The sequence below is a fragment of the Triticum aestivum genome, chromosome 4A, assembly GCF_018294505.1.
Source record: "Triticum aestivum cultivar Chinese Spring chromosome 4A, IWGSC CS RefSeq v2.1, whole genome shotgun sequence".
Taxonomy (NCBI): domain Eukaryota; kingdom Viridiplantae; phylum Streptophyta; class Magnoliopsida; order Poales; family Poaceae; genus Triticum; species Triticum aestivum.
Genome location: NC_057803.1, coordinates 456,068,775 through 456,086,995, shown reverse-complemented (window position 1 = coordinate 456,086,995; position 18,221 = coordinate 456,068,775). Strand labels below are relative to the sequence as shown.

Below are 18,221 nucleotides of genomic sequence, written 5' to 3'. Positions count from 1 at the left end.
CTCTCCGGTTCCAAGTAATTCGGCCTATTTATATTATCTGGTTATCCTTGATGACTATACTCATTATGTGTGGACTTTTCCTTTGCGCAGAAAGTCGGATGGACTCTCTACCTTGACGGCTTTTTACTCCTATGTCAGCACGCAATTTGGGCGTCCCATCCTTGCTCTTCAGACTGACGATGGAAAAGAGTTCGACAACTTTGCTTTCCGCACTTTTCTGTCGCATCACGACACAGTTTTTCGTCTCACATGCCCGTATACTTCCCAGCAGAACAGTCGAGCGGAACGCGTCCTTCGCACTCTGAACGACTCCGTTCGCACGCTCCTGTTCCATGCTAACGTGCCGCCTCATTTCTGGCCGGACGCACTCTCTACTGCTTCTCTTCTCCTTAAACTTCGCCCTTGCCGCCCATGATGGAACTACGCACCTCACCATCTTCTCTTCGGTACGCCCCCATATTATGATGGCTCGCGTATTTTTGGGTGCCTTTGCTATCCTAGCATTGCCGACTCCGCTCCTCACAAACTCGCACCTCGTTATGTCGCTTGCATCTTCATCGGCTACCCCTCCAACTCCAAGGGATATCGGTGCTACGATCTCATCTCCCACCGTGTGTTCACTTCCTGGCACGTTTACTTTGATGAGCATGTGTTTACGTTTCACCAGGTACCCCCGGCTGTTCCTCCCGCCACCGGTAATGCGGGCTCCTCGACGCCTCTTCCAGGGCGCTCGCGCGCCTCTGTTGGCCCGCCCCTGGCTTTGAGGCGCGCCCCCGTATGCGGCGCCTCCTCCAGCCGCGGCGCTGGCACCCCCGGTGCTCCCGACGTTGGCGCCCTCCCCCGGCACCCGCGGTCCCCTCGGCGCCTGCGGTCCCCCCGGCGCCTGTGGCCCCCTCGGCACCCGCGGCCCCTCGGCGCCCCCGCCGCCTGTGGCCGGTCCGGTCACCCGCGCCCGTATGGGCGTCTTTCGCCCAAGCTCGCGCTATGCCTCAGATGACTACGTCCATGCGGCGTCCACCTCTGAGCCATCGCCGTTGCCGCTCTTCATGACCCGCTCTGGATGGCTGCGATGCAAGAGGAATTTGACGCCCTGTTACGCAACCGGACGTGGTAGCTTGTTCCCCGTCCCCGGCACGCCAACGTGATTACCGGGAAGTGGGTCTTCAAACACAAGCTCCGTCCTGATGGTACCCTTGATCGCTACAAAGGGCGTTGGGTCGTTCGTGGCTTCCGACAGCGTGTTGGCATCGACTTCACCGACACCTTCACTCCGGTCGTCAAGCCCGGCACGATATGCACGGTTCTCCACCTCGCGGTCTCCCGTGCTTGGCCGGTGCATCCAGATGGACGTCTCCAATGCCTTCCTCCATGGTCACCTCGAGGAGCAGGTCTTCTGCCAGCAGCCCATCGGGTTTGTTGACCCGGCGCTTCCCGACCACGTGTGCTTGCTTTCGCAGTCCTTGTACGGACTCAAGCAGGCTCCGCGCGCTTGGTACCAGCGCATCGCGGCGTTTCTCCACCAGCTTGGGTTCCGCTCTACCCGCTCGGACACCTCGCTCTTCGTCTATCATCAGGGCACTGATACGGCCTACTTGCTGCTCTATGTCGACGACATCATCCTGGCGGCATGTACGGCTGGTCTCCTCAGTCAGCTCACGGTCGTCTTTGCGCTGAGTTCGCCATCAAGGACTTGGGTCCTTTGCACTACTCCCTCGGTGTCGAGGTGGTGCGCCGTCCGGATGGCTTCTTCCTTCATCAGCGGAAGTACGCCCACGAGCTCCTGGCGCACGCCGGCATGCTTAACTGCAAGCCCGCCGCTACGCCTGTTGATACAAAGGCCAAGCTTTCTTCCACGGATGGTTCTCCTGCTTCGGATGCTGCTTTCTATCGGTCTATCGTTGGTGCTCTCCAGTACCTCACCCTGACTCGACCGGAGATCCAGTATGCCGTGCAGCAGGTGTGTCTTCATATGCATGCTCCTCGAGATGTTCACTGGGCTGCCGTCAAGCGGATTCTCCGCTATATCTGTGGCACTATGGATCTTGGCGTCACGCTTCACGCCTCTGCCGACACCGCCCTCACCGCCTACTCCGATGCAGACTGGGCGAGCTGCCCTGACACTCGTCGCTCCACTTCGGGCAATTGCGTCTACCTTGAACCCTCACTTATCTCGTGGTCGTCCAAGCGGCAGCCTACGGTCTCTCGTTCCAGTGTTGAGGCTGAGTATCGTGCGGTGGTCAACGCAGTCGCCGTGTGTTCGTGGCTTCGTCAGCTGCTTCAGGAGCTCTCTTGTCCTGTTGACCGTGCCACGGTGGTCTGCTGCGACAACGTCTCGATGGTCTACCTCTCCGCTAACCCGGTACATCATCGACGGACCAAGCATATTGAGTTGGATATTCATTTTGTTCGGGAACAGGTGGCCCTTGGCCATATTCGTGTTTTACACGTCCCTACTTCCCAACAATTTGCCGATATCATGACCAAGGGCTTGCCTACGGCGTCATTTGAGGAGTTCCGGTCCAGTCTTTGCGTCAGCCGGGGTGCCGCTTCGACTGCGAGGGGGGGTGTTGAGTATATGTGTTATGTGCATATTGTGTATTGGGCCCGTCTTCTAGTTCCTTGTATAGTTGAGATCCGTGGCCCACCGTACATCATATATATACGTGCCTATGCACGAGAGCAATACATCGTGCAATCCTAATCTCCTACACCAATGCCTCTCAAAAATTAATAGAAAGGAGTATTAACGCGATACAGGGAACCAAATTACATTTGTTAACAAAGTTGCTGACAAGAAAAACATCAGGATAAATGTGCTATCAGTGTTTTGAGCCTTTTTGCATCATAAATTAAACACGAGACCACAACATTTACTTGTAGAGTATTCATTTCTGCAGAAATATTCTTATTATGATATTATTACAACACTTCTTCATATTTTGCAGAGTGCGTTTAGGCACCCAAACTTGGTCGAAAGTGCTTTCAACACTGAAGCATGGATCAACTTGGAGAAGAGTTCAGTTCTGGAGGGGGCTAACTGAAAAGTGCCAGAAGAAATCATGCACGAGTGCATATATCCACTGATACGGGCATTGATATGATACCGTGATACAAGAAGTTGTGATCTGTGCCCAAGGTAGAGGTTTAAATAGTCAGACATCCATTACCAAATATAAAAAACAGACCTTAAACTTTTCTATATTGCCGGTTGCAGCTTTGCATTACACCATGTCAAACTCGCATCTTGTTTTCAGCTTGGGGCATTTCTGTCTCACGGGCACAATGATGAACTAAAAATCTACCTATCACCCTAGAAAGACGCTACTGACACACATCTGAGTGAAAAAGAACTTGTATGCAGCTTTCAAGAAAAGTGAGTAACGCAAAAATAGGGACTGCTTGTGCTTGTGATCATCGAGTATTAGTGTTTTAGAAAATTATGACGTACTAGTTCATTTGGAAACAATCGGTAGTTGTTCATCTGGATTAATATTTTGAACAGCTGCTATGATTTTGCATGTAGGCACAACTTTTGGGGGGCTAGACGCAAAATATCCTGTATATAAACAAATGAGTTGATCCTATGCCTTCGATGCAGATCTGACGCACCATGCTGAGCACGGTATCATGTTTTTTTTCGAGAGTACGCAAATTGCGTACCATATTTTTATAGAAGGGAGAAAATTTGATTACAAGAGGCCGATAGTAGTGCGGACACCACCATTAGCCCACCCACACCATTACAGGAGAATAAGCTACACTCTCACCAATCTTTGTAAACCACCTACTCCGCCTCTAGCAAGTTTCCATTTCTTAATTTATCAAGAATGCTACTCGTCAGGGCCTGCGCATCTAACTGTTGCTCTCTCCGATTGGAGACACGGGCGTTCTGCTGCTTCCACATGGACCACGTGGCACAAATAACCAAAGTGTCAAACCCACGCCTCTCCTCCTTTTGGAAGGCTTGTCTCTGCATCATCCACCATTCCAGGAAGCAATCCTGAGGTGTCGTAACCGCGGTAGGCAGGTTCAGAACATCAAAGCAGCGATGCCAGGTCTCACGGGCATAGACGCGTTGTGCAAGGATATGATTAACATTATCCACCTCCTGGAGACATGTGTAGCATGCGGAAGGTTCGTCCTGAAGGCCATGCCTGGTACGATGATCCGAAGTCCAGATTCTCTTTTGCGTGGCCAACCAAGAGAAAATTTTGCACCTGAGTGGAGCCCAACTCCTCCAAATGGCTTTGGCATGGGGGAAAGAGACCAAGCCGTGGCAAAGAGTGGCATAGGTGGACTGCGCCGAATAAGCTTGCGAGGCAGTGCAAGGCCAAGAAAACACGTCCTCCGCATCGAGGTCTCGCTGCACCGTGGAGATGGCCAGCCGTAGATGCATGACTTGTGGAAGCACTTGGAAGGAGTTGTTGTCCGGGATGTCCAAAACCCATCTCTCATCCACAGCGGCCTGCTGCATAGTTCTCTGATTGATCGTCCGAGTGTCGATTAGGGCATGAGCCATGGGTGCAATGTCCTTGACCGCAAAGCCATGGATCCATCGGTCTCTCCAGAAAAGTACTTTATCTCCTCTCCCAACAGAGATATGCACCAGGCTGTCGAAAATTGCTCTAGCATCATCATCCACAAGGAGAGAGAGCCCTTGCCATGGCATGTTCGGATCTGTGCGTCGGAGCTACTCCCACTGAACCCTAAGGGCCAGCCCTTGCCGATGCAAATCCTTGACTCCCAACCCACCAAACTTCAAGGGACGGCAGATAGAGTTCCATGCCACCAAGCATTGGCCACCATTGACTTTATCTTTGCCAGACCAAAAGAAGACCCGCATCCAACTATTAATGTCTTCCAGTACCCAAGCCGAGGCTTCGAGGATGAGCAGGTGGTGGATCGGCCTGGCCGCAATGACAGAGTTCACAAGAATCAAGCGCCCAGAATGCTGCATTAGGCCACGCTGGCATGCAGGGAGGAATTTTCTCACGAGATCGAGCAAGGGTTGCCAATCAGCCTTGGTGAGCTGCTTGATCGCGAGCTGGAGCCCGAGATATCGGCACGAAAAGTTGGTCAGCGGGCACTGGAGGTTTGCCAGGATTCTCTCCTTGTCCTCGTGAATGACTCGTATCACAGGATATTTTCCAAGAGCGCTAGCATCTGGTGACCAATCGAAGAATCGAGAGGTGCGACCCACCGAGAGATGCTACACACGGGGGTTTTACATGCTTTTATGAGATGCTTAGGATCTGATTGGCTTAGATTTGATAAAGTGAGGCGGACCCGCCACTTAAAATCAGGGAGGGACAATTAGTGAAGGCCACGTAGCAGGGTCCGTGAGAGCCCGTGACTTTTGCGCGTGTGTAGTATTATCGTGACCCACCAGACGGCAAGCGGTGGGCGTCTGATCCCACGCGCGGCTGAACCCACGAACCAGAGGAGGGGGTCCAAGCGTGCGACCCACCAGACCGCTGTCTGATCCCACGAGCGGCTGAACCCGCGAACCAGAGGAGAGGAAGGGGGTCGAAGCGTGCGACCCACCGGACGGCCGTCTGATCCCACGCGCGGCTGAACACCAAACGGGAGAGAGGTGGCACGCTCCACCCGTGCAAGAGGCCAGGGCGGCTGATCTGCTCTCTGATGCTTCTCTTCTCTCACCACCCCCTGCTGCTTCCCTCTTCTTCTTCCTGAGCGCCCCTGCTGCTCCTTCTGTCTTCCTCCCCTGCTGTTCTTCTTCACCAAACCGAGCCTGTTGTTGTTCTGTGTGTGTGTGTGTAATTCATAAAAATTATTGTTGTGCAATGATGATATTTGTTCAGTCCGAAGACATGCGCCGTTCTTACTTATTTTGTTGATCAGTGAGAGTTTGTACCCACTAGCAATTACAAGTGTGATCAGATGATGTTAGCTCTGGAGAATGATTTGAGAATCTAGTGCTATCGTATTTTCATTCTATTTCATGTTGTTGAGTGCACTGCACTTTCAATCTACTAAACTATCATGTCTCTTTAATCATGCAAACTTGTTATGCTTTGGTTGCAGCATGTTTCAAGTACCTGGAAATGATTTTAACTTTGCAAATAAAAAATCAGTAATACCATAACCTTGCAAATCAAAATTTAGTACCATCACAACCTTGCAAATCAATATTTAGTAATGAACATTTTAGAAAAAACTGTGCATGGCTCCACTATGGAAGACAAACCAAAATGTACATCAAAGTTCTGTCATGTTATATTTATCTTCAAGACCTCAACATGGGAAATTGCCGCGGTTGCAAGGGGAAGGCACCCGGCAGTGCCTGAGGGCTAAGGGCACTTAACTCTACAAATCAAAATTCAGTACTAACATAAACTTGCAAATCAGAATCCAGTAATTAACCTTTTTGACAAATAGTAAGTCTGCAACTCCATGGCTCCATTGCAAAGTCAGTGTACATCAGGTTCCCAGATACAACAGCAGTTACCTACTCGTACAAATGAAAGAGCAACATTACACTGACTACCCTGATGACCCAAACAGAGCAAAACAGAATCCAGGTTCATATATAGCTTCACTAGCTAATCCATGTAGAGGCCATTGTAATCAGGTGTGGTTCGTCGTCTTCGTGCAGTCGGCAAGCCACTGACCGCTCTCTTCCATGTAGAGGCCATTTGCAAGGGATATGTAGCACCATTGAATTGCTCACAAAATAGACGGGGAGACATGTCCATCACCTAACTGCGAAGAATGATATAATGATCCATAAAGCATATCGCAGACAATTAATACCATGGCTGACTAAAATATCAACAAGCTTCAGTAAAAGCCTTTGAATAAAAAAGAGCAAATACATTTTGCATAAGAATAAGGGAACAAAGAAGAGATGATTTTAAGATCACAAAACTGTTATAACTCTGATAAGACACCATTTGAATAATATGGTGATGTGCCTACTTCTTGCAGTGAACATAAAGAAGGCTTTGCTATCATTTGGTGGAACAATTAAGCTGTACAGTACAAATACCAGACTTGAGAAGAAATTCCTTTGTTCTTGATTATGCAACAAAATTGACAAGCTCTTTCTTTCCGGGAAACTAAACTAGTAAAACTGAATGAAGGAAACTAAGCAAATTACATTCCTAGAGATTGTAGGACGCAACAACAGAACTAAGAGGATAAATGGAAACAGGCATACCAAATACCATCTAAGCCCTCCGTAATAACATCAGTACAACTTAAAGTAAGAGGTATCAGTGAATATTGGAAATAAAAAATAATTCTACTTGAGCATGATAGTTTTCTACCTTAAGGTCGCCATTGTACATTTAACCACGGCCATACTCGTTCTACAGATTATTCTAATTCATCTGTATATCTGTATATGTGTGATCAAAACAACAACTTCATAAATCCTCAGATCAAGTGATCAGTTCGCACAAAAATGGCAGCTAACCTACTGCCCCTGGTTTCCTCTATGGATCTATGTGTTTTGTTTCCTCACCGGGACTGCGAACTGAGGAAAGGATTGGGCTGGCAGCGCCACCACCACTCGATAGAAAAAGCTCCGCTGAACGATCGGGAGTTTCTTTTTTATTTTACCGAACAATGGGCAGCTATCGACCCCTACGGGATGATGGGAAAGTCCAAAGTAGTATTGGTAAAATGACTAGTTGCCCTTTATCATGGACAGCTTCATTTGCTTGGTACTCCGATATGGGTGATTGGAGTACCAGGGTACCGTAAAAAATCTCAAATAAAATCATTTATGAACGTTAGTGCAAGTCCCTGTTACCACACAAGATTGCTTCAAATCTCAATTACAGGAACACCAAGCAACAAGCCACCTAGCTGTTCTCGGTTTCTATGAGTCTATGATGATCCCACACACGACACTTCATTCTCGGTTTCCCTAACTCCCAACTCCATGAAGGTGCACTCACTATCCTAGTTGTTCTTTCTGGACCAGGAGCGTCCAAATTGATGCTAGTCTAAGAAAGTTCACTACAGTGTTGTACAGTCGTAATGAGGCTTGGCGCCGAGTGTTGATTCTGACACTATGCAGTGCTGTGATGGCTACAGTTCAGCACAAATAAAAATTTCTCACACACTATATTTTCTCTCGTAACTATTTTTTATGGGATCCTCTCCTTTTGTCTGCATTTTTTTTGTTGTGTGGAGAAGCACTTCAACGGTGCAATGCATCAAGAGAAAAAAAAGAAACAAATCAAAGTGAAGAGGAAAAGGTATACTCAATAATTAAAACATTATCTTATTTAAAAACATTGCATCTGATGGGAGAAAATGTGAATGGGATATTAATAGACGTTCAAAGTGGATGTACCTACATAAGGAGCTCGGCCACATCTTTCCCCTCCACGAATCATTGCTAATTTACTTCTGATAGGAGTAATTGCAATTCTTGTAGCACTCCCAAACAGACTCCAACCTATAGATCATATAATACCTAGCAGTTAATAAAACTAAACAGAAAATAAAATAAAATTGAGTAGTGGGCTGCAACGACATACATGTCTTTCATTCCCGATTTCTTTAACAAAGAAGTTAAGGCAAGCATCACAAACTCTTCGAGATAATAAGCACCTCCGACCTCCAGTTCATCGAGATTTTGTACCAGTTGCTTGCGGGGGCCATCAACATGGCAGTCAAAGGATTTCTCAGTGCCATGTACTGCAAGATGCCTCAATAATTCAATCATGTACTGTAGCTCGTCTTCATAATATGCAGCGCCTTTGTACTCGAAAACATCAATAATGATTTGATTAACAACCGCAGTCATCTTCCCTAACCATAAAGATCCTTCGACTCCTTCAAGATCTTCTTAAATAAAGGACTTGTATCATTCTGATCGAACGATCTCCATGCATCAAAGATGCCTACCAGCAAATTCAAACGAGCCCTTGAAGGCTTGAAAAAGGGATAATGGAGTATCAGTTCTCGCAAATCCTTTGTCTTGAGTCGGTCCGACCACCAGGTAGCATATAGTCCCATGCCACTCAAGAAAGCATGAAAAGGTGACAAATAAGGAACGTAAATCTGAGACTGCATGAATTTTTGCACCACTTTTGTTGCAATACTTTTAAAATCCTTCTCCATCGCAGTGACCATCTCGGGCGATATTTCAGGCTGTATATCAAATAACTTCGGACTTTTTGTGATGACCACCTTGCCATCGTAGGCATCCATATCATTTAAGCCAAAATCACCTTCCCACGAGTACCCAGCTTTATGTTTGCTAATCACATGTTCGACAAGTGCCTGAACCAAGGCGCATTTATCAGGCAAAGGTGTCATGATTTGCTTCTCAACATGACCATGTACACTCATTTCTCTAAGCAAAGCAGCGCCAAAACAATCCTCTAGCTTTTCATGCCTGAAAAAATATATACAGCAGTCTCTAATTAAGCACTAAAATAGAACTGAGTTGCATAAATAAATAATGATATAAAAGGGAAGGGATTGAGAACATTACTTTTTGGGCATTTCAAGAAATTTTAACTCGAGCTGCTGGATTAAATTCCTGTTGCATTCTGTCAGCTTTATTTTCAAACTTGTTACAAGTTCCAGCATATACTTCCGGGCAATTTCTGTTAACTTCACCCTCAGCCTGTTTACAGTATTTAGTAATTAGTACTATGATATTAAAATCAAGGAATCATAAGGAAAATAAGGTGGCTACTAATTTGAAGGGAAAGTGATGGCTACTAATTTAAAGGGAAAATTTTCAGCACATATCAGCACACAATCTTATAGCTTGGTTTTCATGCAGGTGATTGTGATTTGTCCCCTTTTGAAAAAAAGGTAATTGTGATTTCAGAATTGGAGCATACTTGTGCTAGTACTGGTAAAGTAACAGGAAAGGAAGCTTCGAAGGGGGGAGGATATCTTCAGGAAAGATCCAACTGTTGGTGCAAAAAAACTACAGGATAGGATACAAGAACAATTACTCAATGTGGATCACAGTTAGCCAAGAAACATCCAAAGCTTGAAAGAGTGGTGCCTCTGTACTAGCTGTATGATTGAAACAAGGATACATTGGTCCTAAATAACTGCCTTGGATGGAGAATATGACACCGTGCTAAACAACTAAAATGTGTAACCTTTGTAGTGTTATTTAAGTGTACCAAGACATTTTGGTGCTAGCTTTCTAAAGGTGACCTATTTGGGTGCTACATAACCAATTTTTCCAAGATTGAAGAGATAAATTTGTCAAAATTATACCTTTCGCCGCCATTGCAGACTCCCATTGCAAGGTCCTTTGACCGACTCAAGAGATGCGAGTAGAGGATGTGCAGTTCCCTTGATCCAGAACCTCTCACAAGCATGCCCCACAATTGAAAACGGTAATATGACATCGTTTCTCCGGATAGAGTAAACCTATCAAAACGAAGTTGTCTGGATTAGAACCCGTTGAGCAGAACAATAACAACAACAACAAAGACTTTAGTCCCAAACAAGTCGGGGTAGGCTAGAGGTGAAACCCATTGAGCAGCATGAGACAAAAAAACATAGAAAAGCGAGATAAACATACTCATCAAGAAACTCCCAAAACATAGGTAGCAATGTGGCATTTTTCTTGTCCGCTCCCTGTTCTCTCCTTTTATCCCGGCTGGGGCTCCTCTGCTCATCCCATGGGACCAAGTCATCCATGGGTGGAGGAATCAAATCACCGACAAGATTGGGCAATATTGGCAGAAGGTTGGCAAGTCCAGATTCCTCACTCGTGACATTGGCAGAAGATTGGGCAGCATGATTTGAACACTGCAAACAGAACATTGACATTTAAATAAACATGCCAACAAACACAGAATAACTTATAAAGTCTTAGTTCCCCACCCTTTCATAAAAAAGAATGTAGGCCTCGCAATCAAGAACGTCCTGCAAGCTGGCTTCTCTGATCATCTCATCGCTTGCATAAAACCAAGACTTGTCATTGCTTTGATGTTCCTGACCATTCATCTTGCTAGCTCTTACATACACAATATAATGACCTCCTTTCCGATCTCCAATGTGTTGAGCAACACCAACTAGACGGTAGGTGTTATTGTCATTCTCGTCAAACCTGAAAATTACAGGAAATAGTGATGACCAGAGCAGTCGTAGAGCTGTACAGTACTGTCGCTCGCTCATAAATCACAAATACTGAGATGCCAAATTCAAAAATATTCAGACCCAGTTCAGTCTGAATAATTGTCTGAAACTACATAAGGATGATTAATAGCTAGGTAGTGGTTGGAGATCTTCTTTGGTTAGGAAGGGAGCTGAGAGTGTAGAGTTAGTTAATAAAAGGTTAATTTTCAAAGCTAGGAACAGTAAGTATGCATGCCTTTGTTTGTCGCTAATGAGGGACAAAAGAATACTAAGTCAGCAATTATAGTTCATTTTCATGTCATGGGTCCTAGCTAATCTAGCTGCTCCAGCTTTTTCATTCATGGACCTAATTAAGCTGAGCTAACTTCAGTTATACTAGTTTCTGTTTTGTTTAATTTGGACGGACGGTTGGTTTTTTTATTGATCAATTATTTCTAAATTTGAGTTGTATTTATTAATTAGTTACTGCTTCATGCTTGAAGATAGCTGGAGTAGTTACTAACACTGCGCTACTACTCTGGTTGATGCATGGATCTATATTCAGTCAGTCAAGGAATGTTTTTTCCTATAATAGTCGGTCAAACAAGTTTTCAGATTCAGGTATTTCTTATCCATTCGAACAAGACTATTAAAAATGATTTCATATTCAGTCAGTCAAAGAAACAATACCTACCTTTCGCCCATGTATGGCTGCATATTAAGAATCTCCTTGAAACACACATGTCCTTCCAATTTATCATATCCAGCAGGATTAGGAGCCTTTTTTGCCTGATCAAACTAATCACCATTACATCTGGAGCTTTGGTTATAATCATTCTTTTCCTTGCAGCTCTGAAATTTTTGTTGTTTCCTGTTTCTGTTTCTGGTCATTTTGGTTATCGTCACCACCTGACTCCACAACAAGTTTTGTGTTAGCTGCATCAGTACAAGACTCACAGAGCCAATCAAATATCAACTCTTCCTTGGTGTATAAGGAGAAGAAATCCTCAACTGATACAAGATCATCGCCATCATGTGCCTCAGCATCAGCTTTATTGCTCCTCGAAGCTACAGCAGGGAGCTTCCTATCTGGAATTGCCAGTCGGAATATAAGGGTCTCTTCATGTTTCTCCTTGGAACTGTGTACACATTCTGTGCTGGTTAGAGCACTACACTCCTCGCCTGCAAAGATGGAATTAACAATTGTGACCTTCTTTGAAGCATCCATTGAAGGTTGACGTGCTTCATCTTCCTCTTCATCCAAACCATGAAGAAAACATTGGATGAGTTCTTCGGCATCCTCCATTCTGCCGGTACTGAATTGGGGCCACTTTGAGCAGATAGATGCAAGCAGTTTTGTTGGGTCAAGGCAGCCTTTTGCATTGGTTGAAGGACTTGTGTTGACAAAGAGCTCTTTGAAAAGCGCAGCAATTGGCCCTTTGCAAACGTTTTGTCCCATCATTACGCTGCGTAGTGGGTCAAGGGCCAATAAGCACTGCAGCATGACATTGAAAAAACAGGTGTTGCCGGGATTCCGCAGCCCCCTGATGACATTATATTTGGCAACGTCCTCCTTGGCTATCTCCTCTGACTGGCATATGGAAACAGGCTCCTTGGTTATGTCCTCAGAGTGAGGAGATGATGGACTGCTGGATCCCTTGTCCTCCGTCTCCACCGGTTTCATCTGCGGTGTCACCACCTCCTTCTTGCCCAAACCATCATCATCCTCCGAGCGAGGAGATGACGAACTGCTGGATCCCTTGCCCTCCGCCTCCACCGGTTTCATCTGCGGTGTCACCACCTCCTTCTTGTCCAAACGTTCATCATCCTTCGGATCAAGTGGGTTGGTGTTTGCCTCTAACTCAGTTGAAGCTTCTGCTGATTGTGATGGACGATACTTAAAAACCTTGAGTGGAACCTTCTGGTTACACTCACAACAGTACAGTATATCTTTATCATAGGTGTTGGCAAACCACCGATGCTCAGGTTGCTCCTTGTGATGTGCTCTAACATGGCCCTCTGCCTCGAATCCTGCACCACCACAAAAAAAGCTACCGCACTCCAAGCAAACCCAGGAAGCGCTGCTGTTTGGTTTTGCAGGCTCCTTGGCAGCAGTGCGTCTTGCTGACCTGTTCTTCTTCCTCTCCGTCTTCTCCTCACCACCCGAGCGGTGGGCAGTCAAAGCCTTAAGCTCACACGTCAAACAAACATCGCAATGTTTGGTCCGCAGCCGCTTTTCATTCAACTTAGACATATGCTCACGATCGTAGTGCTGAATGCACTTAAACTCCTGCATTGGGTCACTAGGAACATAGAGGATACACGGTGAGCTTGGTCTGGATCGGTCACTAATGGCGCCGCATCGCATCCAAAAAGGAAAGGTTGGGGGAAAGTTACCTCGGTGTGGCCAGCGATTTCTGGCGAGCCGACGGGCCTTGGGCTTGGGCCCCATGGCGCCGCCGAAGCCGGACGAGTGGATTCGGCACGGCGACGCCGGAGGGGGCGGGTACGGCCGGCGGCACGCGGACGCAGCTTCCTGTGAATGCGAAACGAAGGGGAGGGAGGGAGGGAGTGAGAGAGAGAGGGGAAGGAGACGCTGCGGCTGGAAACTTCACATGCGCCGGCAGCGGCAAATCAGGGACACAGGGGTCGTGCAACGGAGCTACGCCCGGTCCATGCGCCGGTGCGCAGCGGAGCGCTCGATGCAATGGCACGTTTCGCGGCGGTGCGCAGTGGGCCGGGTGCATACGTTCAACAGGGTGCATCGCGCGTAGGGGTAGAAGCGTACTTGTCATTTGGACTCGTAGGACGATGCGTCAAGCCGTCAATGCCCATGGCCTTGTACTCCAATCCAGAAATTACTAGGAGTCCTTTATATCTTTTCTTGAATGTAATGTAATGTTGAAGATATTCCTGGGAGTCTATGACAGGTGATTTGGACTTGTGCCCATACAGCAACAGCAGCAGCGTGCCCATACGTACGTCCCGAGCTAGGGTTAGCACTAGTACTAGCTAGTAGCCTTGTGGGATGATAGGACCGGTAGCTCACCGGAGAGGCCGCCCCGGCGGTAGGAGTGGTGCCCAAAATACGTACGTAAGCAGAGCAGCCTCGCTCGCTCTATGGCCAGTTTGCAAATAAAGTGCAGTTTTCCAGCGTCTACCATTGCTGCCAGTGCCAGGACCCAGGAGAGAGAGAGAGGAGAGTTTGGAGTTTAGACTAGCTTGCTTGGTTGCACTAGCAATAAATAGCACGGCTTGGTAGCTCATGACCCTCCCTACTCATGCACAAATCCTACTACTACTACTACTAGTGCTTTGCTTATGGTTATGGTTTAGAACGACTATAGCAATGTCATCATATTGACCCAATCGACCTAAGAACTGCTATATAGTATGGTGATTTTGGACCAAAATTAGTAGTATCTAGCTTATGACTTTGGACCTAAGAACATCGTATAAATACGCATGATGAATTAACTATTATATCAACTTAAACAACATATTTTGGATCTTTATCAATTAAATATGCGAATGATCTCGTAAAGAAAAGAAAAAAATCCCACTTATAAGAAAGAAAATTGTCCACCCATCAGACGGTGTGACCCTAATATACTTTATAACGATATATAATATAAGATCGATATACTCATATATAGTTTGTCATCTCTGTTCACCACAGCGGAGAAACCAGAAGCCAAGGTGGTCGAGGCATGGTTCGATAATCGGTGGTTACCCAGATTCCGCGGGCCTCATGAAACCGGGGAAGCCCTTGAGTGGGACCAGATGCGACAACAACTGGCGGGTGTTAGCCTCTCCCTTGGCAGAGATGAGGTCACTTGGATGCTTGAGCCACCCGGGGATTTTTGGACCGGGTCCTTGTACCGAGAGATCTTCCGTTCGGCGCCTCCTTGCGACTTAAGTGGGCTATGGAAGGCTAGAATTCCATCAAAAACTAAAAAAATATATTTCTTTAGCAAGTGGCGAGGAATAGGATCTCAATTGGGGATCAAGTGAGAAAACGCAACGTGCCGGGTGATGGCAAGTGCGTATGGTGTGGCGAGGATGAGACATGCGATCATACCATTTTGCGATGCGTCGTCGCTAGATTCGCGTGGAGTGTGCTTCGGGCGACTACGGGTTGTACGTGGAATCCGAGATCTTTCTTGGATGAGTTCCGTTTGATCAAAGCCTCGAGTGGCCAGGATCGTAAGCTTGCTTGGGTGGGGTTTGCGGCCCTTGCGTGGTCTCTTTGGAGAACCCGTAACAAAGCACTTATCGAGGATATATCTTTTTCCGACATCCGGCTAATGTGATGTACAAATTGGTGATCCTTTTGCAGCTATGAAAGCTTCTGGCGAGCAAGGGTGGAGCAACTCGCAGGCAGCCTTCGCACAAGGTGCTATGAGCTACGACACGCAGGAAGGAGGGACACCACCGGTTGGGGAACCACCCGCCTTGCCGCCCACATCTAGGAGGATGGCTTTGCACACTGTGTCGTGTCAACTGGTCCTGATGGACCTTGCATCGCTCTTTGTTTCGTTATGTTCTGCTTTCGTTTATCTTTAGTACTTGATGGACTTGTCTGTGAGGGCTTCAGTTTAAGTCGGGGCATCTACCTCCGCTCTAAAAAACTCATATATATAGTTCCATATAGTAGTATCATTTTTTTCCTTTTTAGTGGAAGCAGTATGTAAGTTGTTAGTAGTAGTATTATTTGATTTATTTATTTTGCTAATCAAGTAGTAGTAATAATAGATTGAAACAGTGCAGGGGGCGCATTTCTTTTGTACCACACCGAGAGGGTGGTATTTTCTTTTTGAGGTAAATACACGGACAGTCATAGAACTTGCACGTGACGGTCAGTTTGGTGCATAAACTTGTAAAATACATGTTTCTAGTCATCAAACTTGTGTGGGCATGCAAATACGGTGCTTTCTACCGTAGCTGGGCGTATTACATGCATGCGCGGCGTGCCAACATTACATGGGCCCGCTGTCAGTGGCCGAGGAAGTGGGTAATGCGCATGCGTTTTTTTTTCAAAAAGTACCCTTGCATTTCATTTTTTTACACAGAAAAATCTGAAATAAAACGGAAAAAAAGATGGATCACTATGGATGGGATTCGACCACACCTGCAATTCGCATGCATATTGCCCGCCAATCGGCTAACTGATGTTTGACGTCTAAGGTGCACAATTAGCTTTATATACGAGGACTGTTCTAATTAAAATATAAATCAAAGAAAAGGGTTCGTGAAAAGGTGGAAGCCCCGTTCGAACCATCCGGCCACAATGACGCATAAAAAGAAAACACAATTTATCTTATGTATTTTGCTATTGTTTTTTCTATGTAAGAAAACAACTTATATTCTAGATAAATTTTTTGAATTTGAGTATTTTTCGGAATGAATGCATGTATTTTTTACGGACAAATCAACCAATTTCCGTTAGAGTATCTATAGCAGACCCCTTATATGCGGACCCTTATAGTGTGTTTACAGTGTCTGTTCAGACAACTTTTTGGCGCAAAACCGTAAACTGGCGATTATTTTATGGGTCGGCGCGATATGAGGGATTTGCTAGAGATGCGCTTAGAATTCAAAAAAATATATTAGAAAATCTAGATAAAACAAAATATAGTGCATAATGAATGTATGTTTGCGGGCAAATCAACTAATTTTGTTTGAATGAATACTTTTAAGAAAAACTTAAAATAAATTGTCTAATGAGAAATAATTCTTTGCGGTTGAATTGAATACTTTAAATTTAAAATCTTAAAAATTAGGTAGAATGTGCATTTTTTTGACATCAACCTTTTAAATAAAACCCAAACAAAAGATAATATAGTCCATAATGCATGTATATAAATTTCTTTCGAACAAATCAACAGAATTTTGTTTGAATTCGAATAATTTTAAATTGGAAAACTAGATTGAAAAATATAGGCCAGAATGAATGTACGTAAATTTTCCAAACAAGTCAAATAAAAATTTGCTTGAATTCTAATAATTTTAAGTTACAAAATCTAAAAAGCAAATTATAGTGCAGAATGAATGTCCGTAATTTCCTTTCAGACAAATCAGCGGAAAATATGTTCAAATTTTAATAATTTAAATTTAAAAAAGTTGAGAAAAGAAAATATAATTCTAAATGTGTACCTTTATTTAGCCTAAAGGATCTACACATTGGTAGTCCGTGTAAACAACAACGGTGGTGTGGTTAGTACTCTAGCGCTATTACAGCTAGTCGATGGTTCGAACTCCCTCAAACCTATTTTCTAGTCCAAATTATTCACAACGCACACTGACGGGCAGGACCCAGCGGGATACTATTTAACATTACCTGTGTTGGAGGGCTTTTGTACGAAGTTTAAAAAAACTTGAGGGTGTTTCTATAAAAAATATCACATGCACAATGCTTCAGCCACTTTGCGGCGGTTTTTTATGTTAATCATGTCTATGTGAACCTTGGAACTGAGCCGTTTTGCGGCCGTGATGGTTAATTTATGTCTTATGTTTTTATGTTTGTGTTTATTTAATTTTTTCGGCATTTCATTTAGTTTTCTGTTTTCTTTAATCACGTCTACTCGGACATGATTTGAGGTGCGGCCGCGTGTTGGACGCATCGACAACCCAACGGCGCCAAGCGGACATGGGCGAACCCATTGCCGCCCCAAACGGACGAAATCCAGCCAAACCAGACGTCCGTTTGAAGTTGTGCGGTGGAGTTGGCATAAGGCGCAGAGTGTACTCTACTAGTACGTGCGCGTACCCTCGGTTTGGCAAAAGACTACACTCGTTGACTCACGAAACAGTTTGAATTCAATTCGCCAAGTTGAATTTCGTCTGGTCTCCCTTGTACCAATACGTGCATGCAGTGATCCATTCAAATTTCATGCATCAATGCGCCTGGAACTGGTCGGGGCCGTAAACCGTTGGGGTCGAGCCGAGGCGAGGCCCCGGCCGGAGGGTCGAACAAACAAAGCTGGAACCTGCAAGCACCCATCTCCTTCCCCACAGCCGGATTAGAGAGGGCATGCTCGCCTGCCAAGCCACCGGCTACCTCTCGACAAGACTCCCTAGACGGGCAGAGGCTTTTGCCATCTGCAACGGCCAAGCCAACGGGCTTCTCACCTCTGGCTCCTCTTGAC

At 45.7% G+C, this 18,221-nt stretch overlaps 1 pseudogene; it reads right to left on the bottom strand.

The window, feature by feature from the left end:
- Positions 1 to 6,247: 6,247 nt before the first annotated feature.
- LOC123083843 (uncharacterized) lies at positions 6,248 to 14,049 on the bottom strand (annotated as a pseudogene).
- Positions 14,050 to 18,221: the final 4,172 nt, after the last annotated feature.